The 16,043-nt window shown below is 40.3% G+C and overlaps 1 protein-coding gene and 2 non-coding genes across 4 annotated transcripts in view; 2 read left to right on the top strand and 1 right to left on the bottom strand.

The window, feature by feature from the left end:
* The window catches only part of LOC115268599 (neuronal acetylcholine receptor subunit alpha-7-like), a 437,921-nt gene that overhangs the window by 195,480 nt on the left and 226,398 nt on the right, over positions 1-16,043 (top strand). The gene's annotated exons all lie outside the window — the stretch shown is intronic.
* On the top strand, positions 5,756-5,829 carry Trnan-guu (transfer RNA asparagine (anticodon GUU)). Its single transcript has one exon. It is a non-coding gene; the product is annotated as a tRNA-Asn (tRNA).
* On the bottom strand, positions 6,271-6,344 carry Trnan-guu (transfer RNA asparagine (anticodon GUU)). Its single transcript has one exon. It is a non-coding gene; the product is annotated as a tRNA-Asn (tRNA).

Raw genomic sequence — 16,043 nt, forward strand, 5'->3', positions numbered from 1 at the left:
AAAGTGCCATAACTTTTTTGTACATTTTTTTACCACTATAAAAATTTTAGAGATGATAGCTAACAGAATAAACTTTATTTTCACAAAAAAACACGAAGGTAAAAAAATAGCTTTTTGAGATATTTGATTTTTAGTAACAAAATTCAGTTTTTTCAGAAGAAAAACTAAATAAATTTTTCAATGTGTATTTTTCTGAGAGCCGCAATATATTATTCTACAACTTTGCTGAATATACCTTTCCGATCGAACAACCCGTTTCCGTGTTATAATTTTTTATTTGCTTGTGTTCCATTTTTTCATAGGCCCTAATTGAAAGTTAGTCGAGACAAAATATGAACGCTTGATATGAAAAAATGGTTTCTCACATAAAAAGGAATAGTATACAAAAATATCAATTAGATTAAAAAACATCGATTAAAATGGATTCGTGCTGGTCCGTGGAAAGCCTCTGTTGCATATCCTTTGACAGATACGCGTATTTCGACTACCACTTGTAATCTTCCTCAGTGTCAGTTATGAGTGGATAACTGACACTGAGGAAGATCGCAAGTGGTAGTCGAAATACGCGTATCTGTCAAAGGATATGCAACATAGGGCGGAATTAAAAGGTACGAAACTGATTACACTCATTCGATGACGAAAACGTGTTGAATCGTTAAGTTTGATGTTCAGCTGTACGTGAAATCATGAAATTGAGTAATAGTTTTTTTTTGTATTTACATTTATTGTCCAAGCTAGGGGACATGTTTTTTTTCTGATAAACTCTGCATTCCTACTGATTTCTCCAATAGAGCGAACCCTCCTGAGGTGGTCATAACAGAGCTCATGATGGAACTAACGGTTTTATTAGAGCATTTTTGGGTCTTTGTTACGGCCACGAAATCTTTTGTTGGTTTTAAGCATTGCCCCACAATTTTGTATATTTGTTTATGAAAAAATCTCTCCGGCTGTTGTCGGTTTGCAAGTTTTATTGAATAGTTATATAATAGGTGATAAAACCATTTCGTGACTACTTGCTAGTCTTAAGCTGATTATGTTTATAGCAGACATTTTATGATAATTTTATGGAATGACGGATTATATTGAAGGACACTCCCTAACGCGTTTCGACTTACTACGCTTCAGCCATCATCAGATGCCTAAAACGAACATTCATTGAACAATTTCAGATTTTTCATACAAAACAGGCAAATACAATTTACGCTTACGTGAGCGACGGGAAGGTAACGTTGGTTAGTCAACATAAAAGCTACAGCAGCAACCGAAACTAAAAATGTTATAATCGTGTTATCGTTCACTTGAAAAGCTCTGCAAGTAGAAACAAATACGAGAGGACATCTTGTAAAGTACAACAGGTTTTAAGATAACCTTAGAATCAGTTCTCGAAGACTATCTCAGGATGGAGCTCTTTAGTCTTATAGCGGGTTTATTGTTGGTTTGACGTAGTAATGCAGAGCAATTTGGTTTATGCTTGGTTTTAAAGAATAGGTGTTGAAGAATTTTTCAAAAGCAATATAAAATTAATTTAGTTATATGGGTAAAGATATATTTTGGTTTTATTTATAACTAGTGCTTAAAAATAAATCTACAATTTTCTTTTATTTTTAATCAATCAAAAATTATTCAGAAGGTTTTTAGTTTACTTCACTACCGGTGGATTGAATCTGGTACTCGATCTGGTACCTCTAGTTTTTGTTTTTAATAAATTTCAGTGTCTGAAAACTACAGAGACATTACTAAAGCAAAAATTGATTCAATATGAAACTTCACAATGAGTGAGGCATGTTGTGTAAATGCCAAATAGCATCTGCAACGGAGGAACTCACATCTCTTTTCGGCTTTGTAGAATAATGCGTGGAGTACATGAGTGCATTCTAGGTGCTCGCTAGGTAGGATGACCCTACCTGGTTGGTGCATCCAAGTGCAAATCAAAATTTAAACAAACGATCCAAAGGCGTAAAATGCATTCCCGGAAGCGAACATGCAACATCGAACTCCGGTCGGTACGATATATCTTCTTATAGCGTGCAGTCTACCGAAGATAAAGTTTGATTAAAATTTATATTCCCACTTGTTTCATCTCTCAGTATCTACTTCCCACTCTGGCATCACCAGCATAGGTGGACGCCGGAGGATGATAGTCTTATGGTGCACGTGCTCTCACATCTCTTTTTCTACAAAAAAAATGGATCTTTGTAGCTTTTGGGAAGGCTGGCTGGCTGGTGGAAAAATTAGCATCAGGTCTGAGGGTAATCTCGCTGGAATCAAAAATCGGCACGTTCCAAGGATGTGCGGATGGAGTTGCTTGCAGCACAGCATTCATCCGAAGGCTTTCGTCGGGTGTGAGCTTAAATCACGTTTGTTTTATTTTTAAATCAAATCTTAAGCAGAGATCGTATGTGATTCTGGGTGTGTGGAGAGTTATTTGAAGAAATAGCTTTTTTTTGGGAAAAATGTCAGGAATAAGATGCATTGAAACCTCCATTTAAATAGGATCCATTTAGGTAAAATCTATTTAGGTCCCTCCATTTAGGTAACGTTACCTAAATGGAATTTGATTATGTTCAGAGCAGTTGGAGTACTCAAGATTACAGATAAAATTGGTTTACGAAAAAAAGCGGAATTGAGACTTGAGGGACGTTTACGAAGTGTTTATGGGCTAAAAGTTTAAGAGTCTCCGAGAACTCCCTGGAGTTTAGGCCATCTGATCTACAAGCGTAATCAGTGGTCTACTGGAGTATTATGAATGAAATTTATGCTTTTCTAGCCTCATGTAACTATGTGCTGTCAAGTGGTGAGTTCTTTGTTAGTTTGAGGATCTCCAAAAACTTCCTTGAGTATAGGTCATCGGATCTACTAACGTATTTGTTTGTCTCTAAGAGATTTACGACTCAGGTTCATACTCACACAACCTCAGGTAACTATAATCTATCAAGTTTTGAGTTCCAGGAATCTTTAAGGGTCTCCAAGTAATTGCCTTGAGTATAGGTCATCGATTCTACGAGAGCTATGAGGGCTACTAAGAGAATTAAGAATGAGGTTTCTACTCACACAGCCCCAAGCATCTATGTTCTATCAAGTGGTGGGTTCTATGATTAAATAGGAGTATCCGAGCACTCCCTGGAGTTAAGGCCATTTGATCTACAACTGTAATCAGTAATCTATTGGAGCATAATAAATGAAATTTATGCTTACACAGCCTCATGTAGCTATATGATACCAAGTGGTAAGTTCATTGTAAGTTTGAGGATCTCCAAGAACTTTCTTGAGTATAGGTCATCGGATCTACTAACGTATTTGGTTTAATAGATTTACGCAATAGAGAAAAAGTTAAATGGGTTTCTATATTCCCCTGAAACCACTGTGAATGCCTTGAAACACTTTGAAACGCCTCTAGAACCCCCATGAAATCTTCATGAAATTTACCTGAGAGCCTCTGAACCCCCCTGAAGCGCATTGAAACGTCTTGAAGCGCTTTGGAACGCTTTGAAACGCCCCTACAAAACCTCCATGAAATTCACCTGAAAGACTAAAGCCTCTGTGAAATCTCCTGAAAGGTCATGAAACGCCCAGAAACGCATGAAACGCCTTTAAACGCTCTGAAATGTCTTTTAAATCTCTATGTATCCTCCGTAAAGTTTACCAGAGAGCCACTGAAGCCCTTTAAAACCCCAATACCCTGGAACGCCCTGAAACGCATTGAAACGCCTCTGAAACCTCCGTGAAATTCACCTGCGAGCCTCTGAAGCCCCCTAAAGCCCCCCTTGAACCTCCTGAAACGTCTCGAAACGCATTAAAACGCCATGTAACGCCTTGAAACGCCTCTTGTTGGCGCGATTCTCTTCTAGTTCTGGATTAATAAAACACATACTGACAGCAGCGTATTTTCCGGCTGCTTCAATGCTATATTTAAAAGAATTCATTTTAGTAATTTTATACAGCGTTTTTCTTCTAAATAACTTACATGATAGTTTCTTAATCACTAACGAACTCTTCAACTAAACGCACAACTTAACACAAAATATAATAACAATTTTAATACACTTAATTCCTATTGGATTATAAAAAGTTGCCAGTTTCACCAAAATTCCGTCGCAACACCTTTAAAACCCCTATTGAACCTCCGCCAAATTCACCTGCGACCCTCTGAAGGCGCCTTTAAACCTCCTGAAACCTCCTGAAAGGCCATGAAACGCCCCGAAACGCATTGAAACACCTTGAAACGCTTTGAAATGCCTTTGAAACCCCCATGGAACCTCCGTGAAACTCACCTGAGAGTTTCTGAAGCCCCACAAAACCTCTCTGAAACCTCCTGAAACGCCTTGACACACCTCAGAAACACAAATGAAATCCATGTGAAACGCACCTGAAATCCTGTGAGGCCCCCTAAACCTCCTGAAACGCCCTGAAACGCCCAGAAACGCCTTGAAACGCTTGGGAACGCCTCTGAAGCTCACGTGAAGTTCACCTGAGAGCATATGAAGCCCCCTAAAAGCCCTTTGAAACCTCCTGAAACACCTTGAAACGCCTGGAAACGCCTCTGACCCCCTCCGCCCTCTAAAAACACCCTTAAATCCCTATGACCATCCCCCTTTACATCTGAAAGCCTTGACCCCCGCCCCCCTTTACATCTGCATTCGATCCATGTGCATTCTACGTTCATTTTTATCTGTTTATTTTTATTGTTCCATTTCAAATCCTAAGTAATGTGGTACTTATGTATTTATTTTGTATTGTTTATATCTTTCTGTGTTTCTTTGTTATTATTATGATTGTTTAAATTTTTGTTCATATTCTTCCATCATTATGTAATTAATAATAACTTCTTGTACTTTTCATTAAAAAGCCACAATATTCTACGGTTTTCATTTCAATGAGACACAGTTTTTGCTTTTCTATGTTTGTTTTACTTCCATTTCCTCAGTCAACACTATAGAATCGCTAAAATCTACACGGACATCCATAAAATCCATTCACCTCAGCACCATGAACTAACATCATTCCTAATCAGCACCCGTGTTATCGACAGCTCGTCGGCGGCACCGTCATCGTCTCTTACTGCCAATGCCGCTCAAAAGGAAATCGATTGCCAACGTAAGCCTTCAGGTCTCCTTTCTCCCCGACAGGAAAAACGAAAAACTATGTGTGACTCAGCTTTTACTTTAGCAGAATCGAACGGTCTGATGGGTCGTCTTATATCACTGAACGGACTGTATGAAAGACTCGCGCCGACGGCGACGATGGACGCTTGGCTGGTGGCAGTAGATAGCGTAGCAACAGAGTCCGGGAAAATTTCAAGCTTCGAGAGGAATTTATGAGAAAACTAATAACGCTCAATCATGCTTGGAACGGTATCGACACGGCCGGCACTGATTTGGCAGTTTTTTTTCTGCTTCTTCAAGGTTCACCTGTCTTTGCTTTGTGTTAGGGGTTTCCTTTCGATGCTTGGCGAGGTCATTGGAGGGTACAGGGACAAGTTAGAATCATCGGTAGCTATCTCTACAGGTGGCGTGGAGATGATTGGTCTGCTGGTGTGATTCATTTTGCCAGATGATGGTGATCCTTTGAGAAATGAGGCTGAGCTATCTTCGGAAGTTTTGCAGGACTTGTACTTTTTATTCCTTTTTATTTTGGTCCTTAGTATCCTCTCAGTCTATATATTTAACGTAATAGGATTCCTGAGTTAGTAAAAAGAGGTTTTTTTAAACATCAATTTATGATCATTTTAAAAGTAGTTACATATATTAAAACACATGCCTTCGTGGCGCAATCGGTTAGCGCGTTCGGCTGTTAACCGAAAGGTTGGTGGTTCGAGTCCACCCGGGGGCGGATTTTTTTATGCAATGGAGCCTCCAAAACAACTGTAAAATACGCGTGCGTTCCCGAATTTCGCACTGCTATGGAAATACAATTAGATTTAGTATTGAAAAGAAGAGCGGGGGCTTAGCAAAGTATGACGACCCATACAAAATTTTAAGTCTCATACAAAAAGTTCGACGAAGTGGTGATTGAAAATTGTTCATTTTATAGTGACGTAATTTATGTAACCAGCAGGTAGAGCAACTCAAATTATGTAGGATTTTTGATTGATTAAATATTTCAATGTTATTTTCACGACATGGAACGGGCTCACCAATTTTATGTGTATTCAACACTACACACCTTCCCGGTTCGTATTGAGTATCCTCTCTCCCCGCCCCAAAGAGACATATGACTACTTTATGGATTGCCTGCTTTAAAGTCATCCTAACCCCTAATAAAAAGCATTCCCGCCCCCGGGTGGACTCGAACCACCAACCTTTCGGTTAACAGCCGAACGCGCTAACCGATTGCGCCACGAAGGCAGATGGTTCACACTGTTACAATTTTCTAACCAATCGGTATACTTTAAATGCAGCGTTGTATGAACATATATGCACATAGATGAGTTAATAGAACTTCAAAACCTTGTCATTCGCCTAGCCAAGCCAAACCGTTCGCCGCTTTTTCCACGGAAACCATCAATTCTGCATCAGTCCGTCGCCGCCGCCGCCGCTATTCGATTTAAAATTCATAACCCCAACACAATCAAGACACTAACTGATCAGCGAGGAGTAAAAACACATCATTAGGCAGCGAACGCCGCGAGTTGGCACACGAATGCAAACCCATTCGCGGGGCACCCGTCGGTTGTTGGTTGAAGATGACTCCCCATGAGCACGACTTCCCATAAAATGTCGTCCAAATCCACTTAAGTCCTTAAATGTTTATGTAAAATCAGTTTTGATGGCCTACTGTCGTCGTCGTCGTCGTCGTTGGTAGTCATAGCCAACACCACCGCGTGGCGGCCACCCGTTGGTGGTTTTTGCTGGTTACACTCTTTATAGCGCTGTATCGAAGTGGTGAGGTACCTATACCTACCTCGCCTGGTGGTGGTATGTGTCGCGGACACGTTTGCTCGCATTTCTCGCGTCACCTTGACTGCTGTGTAGTGTATACTGCTGGTTGAACGCTGTAATGACTAAAATATAAATGGCACATAAAAATGTGACTATTTTACAATAAAAACAAAAAAAATCAATGACTGACAATAAATAACATGTAGCAACATGTGACAGCAATCTTAAACAACAATAGTTCCAAAAATGCATTTATATATATATATATATATATATATATATATATATATATATATATATATATATATATATATATATATATATATATATATATATATATATATATATATATATATATATATATATATATATATATATATATATATATATATATATATATATATATATATATATATATATATATATATATATATATATATATATATATATATATATATATATATATATATATATATATATATATATATATATATATATATATATATGTCCAAACATTCCATCAATCATTGATTCTGAAACAATAAAAAATGTCGACAATGTAATAAGTTCAACAACTGCTATAACAAATTTTATTTATTTTTTCACATAAAAGGAATATTTTCCGTGTTTTGGCGGTTTGGCTTTCTCAGTACAGGCAATCCAAACTATTAAATTGGCATTGTCCGACGTTTCGTCCTAATTTACTTAGCCTTTTTCAAGGATAAAGCTGTCTATCGTCCCTAGAAAGTCAAAATCTCCAAAATATAGAATTTCCAGTCGAAAATGTTCAGGAATATTGTCCTTAACAAATTATTTGTACCTAGGTAATATTAATTTGAAAATTCACGTAAAATAAAATATATGGATAAAGGCAATCAAAAATTCAATAAATGCAATAAACAAAAATGTTAACTATCATGCATATATCTATATGGGCAATTTGTTTTTTTTTTTTTTTTAATTTATTATGGGCCATATGAGTGGCTGCCTCGCTGTAATACGACGACGATGATGGTGATGGCGACGAGAAGAATCGTAGACAGCTTATTCATTGCACCCATAATGCTTGCAGAAAAGTGACAAAATCGTTTGCGCCACACACTACTGGGGCAGAACGCTGTTTTGGACAGACGAAACCTCTAGAGCTCTGGATATCCAATCTAGAGGTTTGGTGTCTTGTAAGAGTTTGCACTAAAACTTGGTTACATGATATTTGATCTAGACAAGTTGCAACTGATCTAGATCACTTTTAGCTTTTTATAGAAGCGTCCTAGAAGAAAACTTTCTTCTACAAAGTTGTTCATTCTGCTATTTTAGACATTTCTTCCGAAAACATTTATACTGGAAAATGCACACAAAAAACACAGTGGGCCACTTTACTAAAAAATGTCGAAAAAAAAGAATTTTGATCAATGTTTCGAAGTTAAAAAAATAAAATAAAAATCGAACGTTAGGTTAGCAAAAATAAATAAGAAAAACATACATTCCATAACAAAAATCTAAATAATCACGGAAATTGGAGGTTTTTTTTATAAAAAAAAAAACTAAAGAAGAATATCTATAATTTATTTGGTGACTCATGAAGCAGCGCACAGTGGAAAAAAATACCCAAAAAACGGATCTTTCAACGCTGCTGGTTTCGGTACGTGAAAATGACCATTTTTGACGTAAAAAAGTACGAGAAATTGATAGGTGCTAAATTCATTCACCGCACGGCACTGAAAGTGGTCCATTTTGCCCTTTTTCATACAAAAAGAGAATCAAAATGTACTTTCAAACAACTAACACGACTGTAGATCATTGAAAATAGATGCAGGTGTAATTAGAGATTAATAGAAATCATAAACCCATATTAAACATTCTTTAAAATGCTTATATTGCCCCATATGCCCCAACAACTGCTGGAAATTGTGAATGGATTATGAATGGATTTTTAAAGTTAATGATTTGAATTTTTTTTTTCATAAACAAAAAAAAAACGATAGATCTGTTATCACCAGAATCAGCTTCAGTAGTTGTCCAATTTGCTCTATTTTGCACTATTATCATAGAAAAATGAGATTTTAAATGTATTTATAAGAAACAGATACTGTAATGGAACATTGAAATTAGTTTTAGTTGCAATTGGAAGCTAACAGCTATCATGCGCATAAATGAAAGATATTTTCCTTATTTTGCCCTACATGCCCCTAAAACTGCTGGATAACATTTTTTCTATTGTTTTGTAATGTCACTGGTTGCGATACATGAAGTCCTAGATCATTTTATATATATACAAATACGGTTTATCGATAAGGTTTAGAATCATTCATGGGAGGGTACAAATAACTGTCCATTTTACCCCAATTCGCCCTGATTTGTTGTTGCCTCATGAATGAATTTATTTCCCCCATTTGCATTTGTCCAAATTGATGGACTTTTGTTACTGAAACCAATGTAATCGAAAGGACAGTTAAAACATATGACTTTGGTGGGGAATACAGGGTATAATAAGCATTAACTCTAATCTTAATTTGTGGCAAATATGTACACAACTGATTCAATGACGCATCTTAAATAAATATAATTTAGTGCTTTGAGAGACCCTATTTAATAAGTTTAGCGCATATTTGACATATTTTATAAAACGCTTATTATGCCCTTAATTCCCCATCAAAAGCTGGAATTTTAGAAAAAGTCATATATATGTCATTTTGATATCATTGGTTTCAGTACCAATGCTAATAAGGGAAATGAATTTATTCATTACATGACAAAAATCAGGGCAAATTGGGGTGAAATGGACAGCTATTTATACCATTCCGAGAATGATTGTTGTATTAATCGATTAACCACTTTTGTATATATCAAAAATGATCCAGGACTTCATGTTTTGCATCCAGCGACATTACAAAACCATAATAGCTGTTAGCTTCCAATTGCACTTAAAACTAATTTCAACGTTCCATAGCAGTATTTGTTTTTCATAAATACTTTTTAAATCTCATTTTTTTCATGAAAATAGAACAAAATGAGGCAAATTGGACAACTCCCGAAGATGATTTGGGTGATAAAGGATCTAGCGCTTTTTGTTTAATCCAAACAAATCAACTTCAAGTCCTACCTTGATACCTTGTTGGCTACAAAGTAACTTTACTCCAATGCCGAGCGTATAGTAGAGCACCATCTTCGTCGGTCTTGGGCGATGTTCCTCCAGTTTCCCCGAACGTGTAGGGATCGTAGATCTTCTTCAACCGCGTGCAGCCAGCGAGTTCGCGGCCGCCCACGAAGTCGCCTACCTCTACCGGGTTCTCTGCTGAATATTGTTTTCGCTATTCTTTCTTCCGACATTCGCACTACGTGTCCAGCCCACTGAAGTCTGCCGTATTTTATACGTTTCACAATATTCGCATCTTCGTACACTTGCTACAACTCGTGATTCATGCGTCTGCGCCACACTCCATTTTCTTGTTTCCCACCGAGAATTGTCCGCAGCACTTTGCGCTCAAAAACTCCAAAAGCTTTTCGGTCTACCTCCTTTAACGTCCACGCTTCGTGACCGTAGAGGGCAACCGGAAGAATCAGCGTCTTATACAGAGCGAATTTTGTTTGCGTTTGCAAGTTACGGGACCTAAGCTGGCTACGCAATCCGTAAAAGGCCCTATTCGCAGCTGCAATACGCCTTTTCACTTCACGGAAAACGTCATTGTCACATCTCACAAGTGTTCCAAGATAAACAAATTCTTCAACAACTTCAAACACTTCCCCATCAATCACTACCTCAGCACTAACACCACTAGGCCTGCTTCTGTCTCTACCCGCTATCATGTACTTCGTCTTGGTAGAGTTAATCGTCAAGCCTATCCTCGCTGTCTCTCTCTTCAGAGGAGCATAAGCTTCCTCCACTGCCCTACGATCGATGCCGATGAGATCAATATCGTCCGCAAAACCGAGGAGCATGTGCGACCGTGTGATGATAGAGCCATTCCTCTGCACGCCTGACCTCCTAATCGCTCCTTCGAGTGCAATGTTGAACAATAAATTTGAAAGAGCATCCCCCTGCTTCAATCCATCCAAGGTCACAAACGACGTAGACACTTCGTCCGCGATCCGAATACTTGATTTTGATCCATCCGGAAAACCATGTTCTGACATTATCTGCCAAAGCTCATTTCTTTTCACTGAATCGTACGCTACTTTGAAATCAATGAACAGATGGTGAGTCTGCAAGTTATATTCCCGAAATTTATCTAGGATCATCCGCGCGGTAAACATTTGATCCGTCGTTGATCGGCCCTCACGAAAACCAGCCTGGTATTCACCGACGAAGGACTCTTCAAGAGGTCGCAGTCTGTTGAACAGGACACGCGACAGTATCTTATACGCCGAATTTAAAAGGGTAATCCCTCTGTAATTGGCACACTCCAGTCTGTGCCCTTTCTTGTAGATTGGGCATATGAGGCCATCCAACCAACTAGTGGGCAATTCTTCATCCTCCCAAATCTTTATAATAATCTGATGGATTGATTGATGTAGCTGCTCGCTTCCGTGCTTAAGAAGTTCGACCGGGATCTCGTCCTTCCCAGCAGCCTTGCTGTTTTTCAGCTCCTTATGGGCCTTTTTAACCTCATCCAGTGTTGGTGGTTCCACTGCTTGACTGTCATCCATTATGTTAATCCTGTTCCTGGGTGCTCCTTCGCTGCTACCATTCAACAAATCTTCAAAGTGCTCCTTCCACCTGGCTGTCACCATTATTTTGTCTGTCAGCAAATTTCCTTCCCGGTCATTGCACATGGCGGGCACTGGCGCAGTCTTGTGCCGCGCGCCATTGACAGTTGCATAAAATCTCCGCATATCGTTCCTGTCCATACTTTCCTGCGCTTCAGCAATAACACTCTCTTCGTGTTGCCGTTTTTTTTGCGGTGGATTCGTTTCTCTTCTGCTCTTGCCACCCTGGACCGCTCCCTGTCCTGCCGGGTATCGGCCACTAGCATTCGACTTCTGGCGGAATTCTTTTCGTTCGTTACTCGTTGGCAGTCCTCGTCAAACCAACCATTACGTTGGCGTCGCTGAGCGGTACCTATCACCTCTTGCGCTGTTGTTGTCACTGCTTCGTGGATAACTCCCCATAAGCTGTTGACATCTCCAGATCCGTTGGTCTCTCCTATCCTCTCGTCTTGCTTCTAATGGTACTGTGCTGAGCAGCCCCTTTGGCTGACAAGCGCTGGATATTGAAACGCATAGTCCTGTTGTTTCTTGAACTCGTGACGCTGGATAATCGCGCCCGATTTTTTGCGGACACAAGATAATGATCCGAGTCAATGTTCGGGCCTCTGTAGGACCTCACATCTATGACGTCCGAAAAATGTCGCCCGTTGACCAGCACGTGGTCTATCTGGCTTCCACCGAATAACTCGCTTCATCTGCTTCCCGATCACTATAAAACCAACTCCGCGTTCTGCCTTATCGCCGCCGCTGTAGTAGATGTGGTACTTGAATGAAGTGTTGGCGATGGGATCCACCGCTCGGAATTCGCGTTCTCCAGTTTTGGGCCAGCGTATCTCCTGGATAGCAGCCACATTAACGTCGATATTCTGCAGTTCACGAGCCAGGAGCCCAAGACGTGCGGGTTCATTCAAAGTTCTTACGTTCCAAGATCCGACTTTCCAATAGTTGTCCTTTGTTCGTTGCCGGGTCTGTAGAATCAATTCGTTTACTCTACAATTGCTTTTCTGGGTGTTTGAAGGTTTTCAGCAGGCTACCTTACCGGGGCCGCGCTGCCTACATTGCGTTGTAGGGTCTGCCTTCTTAAGTATAGTTGACGCGATACAGCATTTCCCGAGCAGAAGGGCATACCTTACAAATACCATGGAAAGAGCAACATGTGGTCTTATACCTTAAATTGATATTGCTGCGTTATTGTACGAAATGTTATGAGAGCATCACAATAACAGTAGAAGGTATTTGAGCAGAGTTTGGTATTGATTTAGTATTTGTTGGTTTAGCAGTGAAAATAACCGAATAACAAGATTTGCTATTACATCATGAAGTCATCAAACAAATGAAACATTTAATAACAAGAAATGTTATTAGTTTAGTATTCAATAACTTTGGAATAACAAATACAGCTCTTGAAATTTTAGGTATGCATTCATTATTGAAATAACAAGACTAGTTATTTTCTAGGTGTTAATTATACAAAATTTTGGTATTCATTTTTGTTATTTTGCCTCTTATGTCCACCTAATTAAGGGCATATCAAGGTATGGTAGTATTTAAGGAAAATACCTTGATATGTTATTCACTTGTTATTTTCTTTTGCTCGGGTTCTTACTCAGCCGCTGGATGCCAGAACAGATGCTGTTTGAGCCGCACCTCCTTGGTGAACAGACGCTCGGGACGTACCTCCTCAATTTAGCTGAAGTCAGAAGGACAACAGTGCCCAGGCTACACTACCAGCTAAGTACACAACTCTTAGCTGGCGGTATTTGTCATCGTTTGACCCGTGGAAGCATGAGGTAGGAACTTGTGAGGAACAGAGCTATGTTGGACGCTCTCCTTATCGACTCACCGTTTTGCAGCCCAGGCTTTATCTGAAGAGACAAGCGTCCCCATGAGGAGGTGAACTTTCACTTGACACAATGATTCGGACATGCAGGCTACCCCGCGTGTCCAGAATACGTAGACTGTGACGAGACCGCGGAGCATGTGCTCTTTTGAATGCCCACGCTTCGTGGAACAATGGTCGAGTATGCACTCTATGCAGGATGCAGGATATATGCAGTAGAAACAAACATCACTCCGGACAACATTGTTGGAAGGATGTGTACGGAAGCGTACAAGTGGAATTCCGTTACTCTCACGGTCTCCTAAATCGTACTACAGAGAAAATGGCGGTCGACAACGGATCAGATTTTTACCTCAAGCAAATCGTCTAGAAATGCCGTGAATACAAGGTCCCCAACCTAGCCCGTGCACAAGGGGGGAGGGGGGGGGGGTTGGTGTTTGGGTGTTAAACCCTCCTCATTACCGACGCTTCATACACTAAGCACCCCTCCGCCTTTTGACGAAATCGGGAAAACCCCTCCATTGGCGCCATTTCTGTGCACGGACCTGGTCTCAACGCATCACCTGTTCATCGACTTCAAAATGGCATACGACAGTATCGGCTGCACAGAGCTATGGAAAATCTCGAACAAAAATGGCTTTCCTGGGTAGCTGACTAGACTGATGAAGAAGCGATGGACGGTGTGCAAAGCTACGTAAGAGTTTCGGGTGAACTATCCAGTTCATTCGAATCTCGCCGGAGGACTGCGTCAAGCTGACGGACTCTCATGCCTACTCTTTAGCATCGCTCTGGAAGGTGTAATGCGATGAGCTGGTTTCAACAGCTGGAGAACTGTTTTTTCTCAAAATCCGGTCAATTTGTGTGCTTTGCGGACCACACATCGCGACGCGGATATTATCTTTCTCATCAATATTCCTTTAAACTGATTGTTTCTGTTTTTTTTATGTCCCTCTTGACCTAATTTCGCATTTGAAATTTCTCGACAGTTGTATAATATTTGACTAGACTTTTTCAAGAATTATCACTTTTCATCATTTAAAAAAAAATGTAGTTTGAACTTTTCACCAATCGTCGCTCAACCCCCTGCTAGGTGGAAACAATTCTGGATCTCAATCCTTGGAGCCCGAAAAATTTTCCAGCTGCAGCAGCTTCGTTCCAGCTAAGCGAATTTTTACCATTATTACTCAGTCGGTATCAGTCCAGTCAGCACAGCAGCAGCAGCAGCCCTGACTGACGCTTGCTACCTTATACTGCACGTGAAAGTAATAAAAATATTATTTTATTTACTTTTATCGTGCCCGGCGCGCTCGGCGCGCGGATGGGTTGCTCCGGAGCTCTCCGGACCCCGCGCACTACTGTGGGGGGATCGGTTTCCTTACCGAAAAGCATCATCGGTTGGTCGGTCGGTCGGGATCGAAGGGAAATGGGTTTTATTTGCTTTAAATTGGAAGGACCGGGACGGCAGCGCCGGATCGGACGGAGGTCCATCATATTGGGTCGGGCGAAAATCTGCGCTTAAGATTGTTCAATAACGATGGGGATCCTTGCTCCAGGGTGGATTAACACGTACGTCCCCAACCCCCATTTCGACGAAAATTTCAAAATTCAAATGGCTGGTTCTCAGTCATTTTTCAACGGATTTTAAAAATTTTTGCACCAATCGATCACAAATTCCTTCTAGTTTTCAGAACCGGAGTCCACTTTACGGAAGCGGTCATGGTTCCGGAATTATTCCGGGGAGTCGTGGGGTAACCTCCTTATCGGTCATGGTGGCCACATTGTAACGTTAGCTAAAACCTCACATGCAGCATATCAATCTTCATGATTTTGGTAAACAGGAACTCTAGAAGGTATTTCGAGACTTTTTGGACATATTGGCCACTATCGGAGATACTCCGGGAACTTGGTGCCCCCAGGGGAGTGGCCAGTTCATGTTTTTTTTCTGAACCCTGTATTGCGACATATCATTCTTCATGATTTTGCAAAACAAGAACTCTAGAATGCATTTCCAGACTTTCTGGACATATTGGCCACTATTGGAGATACTCCGGGAACCTGGTGTCCCCGGGGAAGTGGCCAGTTCGTGATTTTTTTCTGAACCCTGTCTTGCGATACATCATTCTTCATGATTTTGCAAAACAAAAACTCAAGAATGCACTTCAAGACTTTCTGGACATATTGGCCACTATCTGAGATACACCGGGAACCTGGTGTCCCCGGGGAAGTGGCCAGTTCGTGATTTTTTTCTGAACCCTGTCTTGCGACATATCATTCTTCATGATTTTGCAAAACAAAAACTCTAGAATGCATTTCGATACTTTCTGAACATATTGGCCACTATCGGAGATACTTCGGGAACTTGGTGCCCCCGGGGAAGTGGCCAGTTCATGATTTTTTCTGAATCCTGTCTTGCGACATATCATTCTTCATGATTTTGCAAAACAAAAACTCTAGAATGCATTTCGATACTTTCTGGACATATTGGCCACTATCGGAGATACTCCGGGAACTTGGTGCCCCCAGGGAAGTGGCCAGTTCATGTTTTTTTCTGAACCCTGTATTGCGACATATCATTCTTCATGATTTTGCAAAACAAGAACTCTAGAATGCATTTCGAG

This window comes from Aedes albopictus, chromosome 2 (genome assembly GCF_035046485.1).
Source record: "Aedes albopictus strain Foshan chromosome 2, AalbF5, whole genome shotgun sequence".
Classification (NCBI taxonomy): domain Eukaryota; kingdom Metazoa; phylum Arthropoda; class Insecta; order Diptera; family Culicidae; genus Aedes; species Aedes albopictus.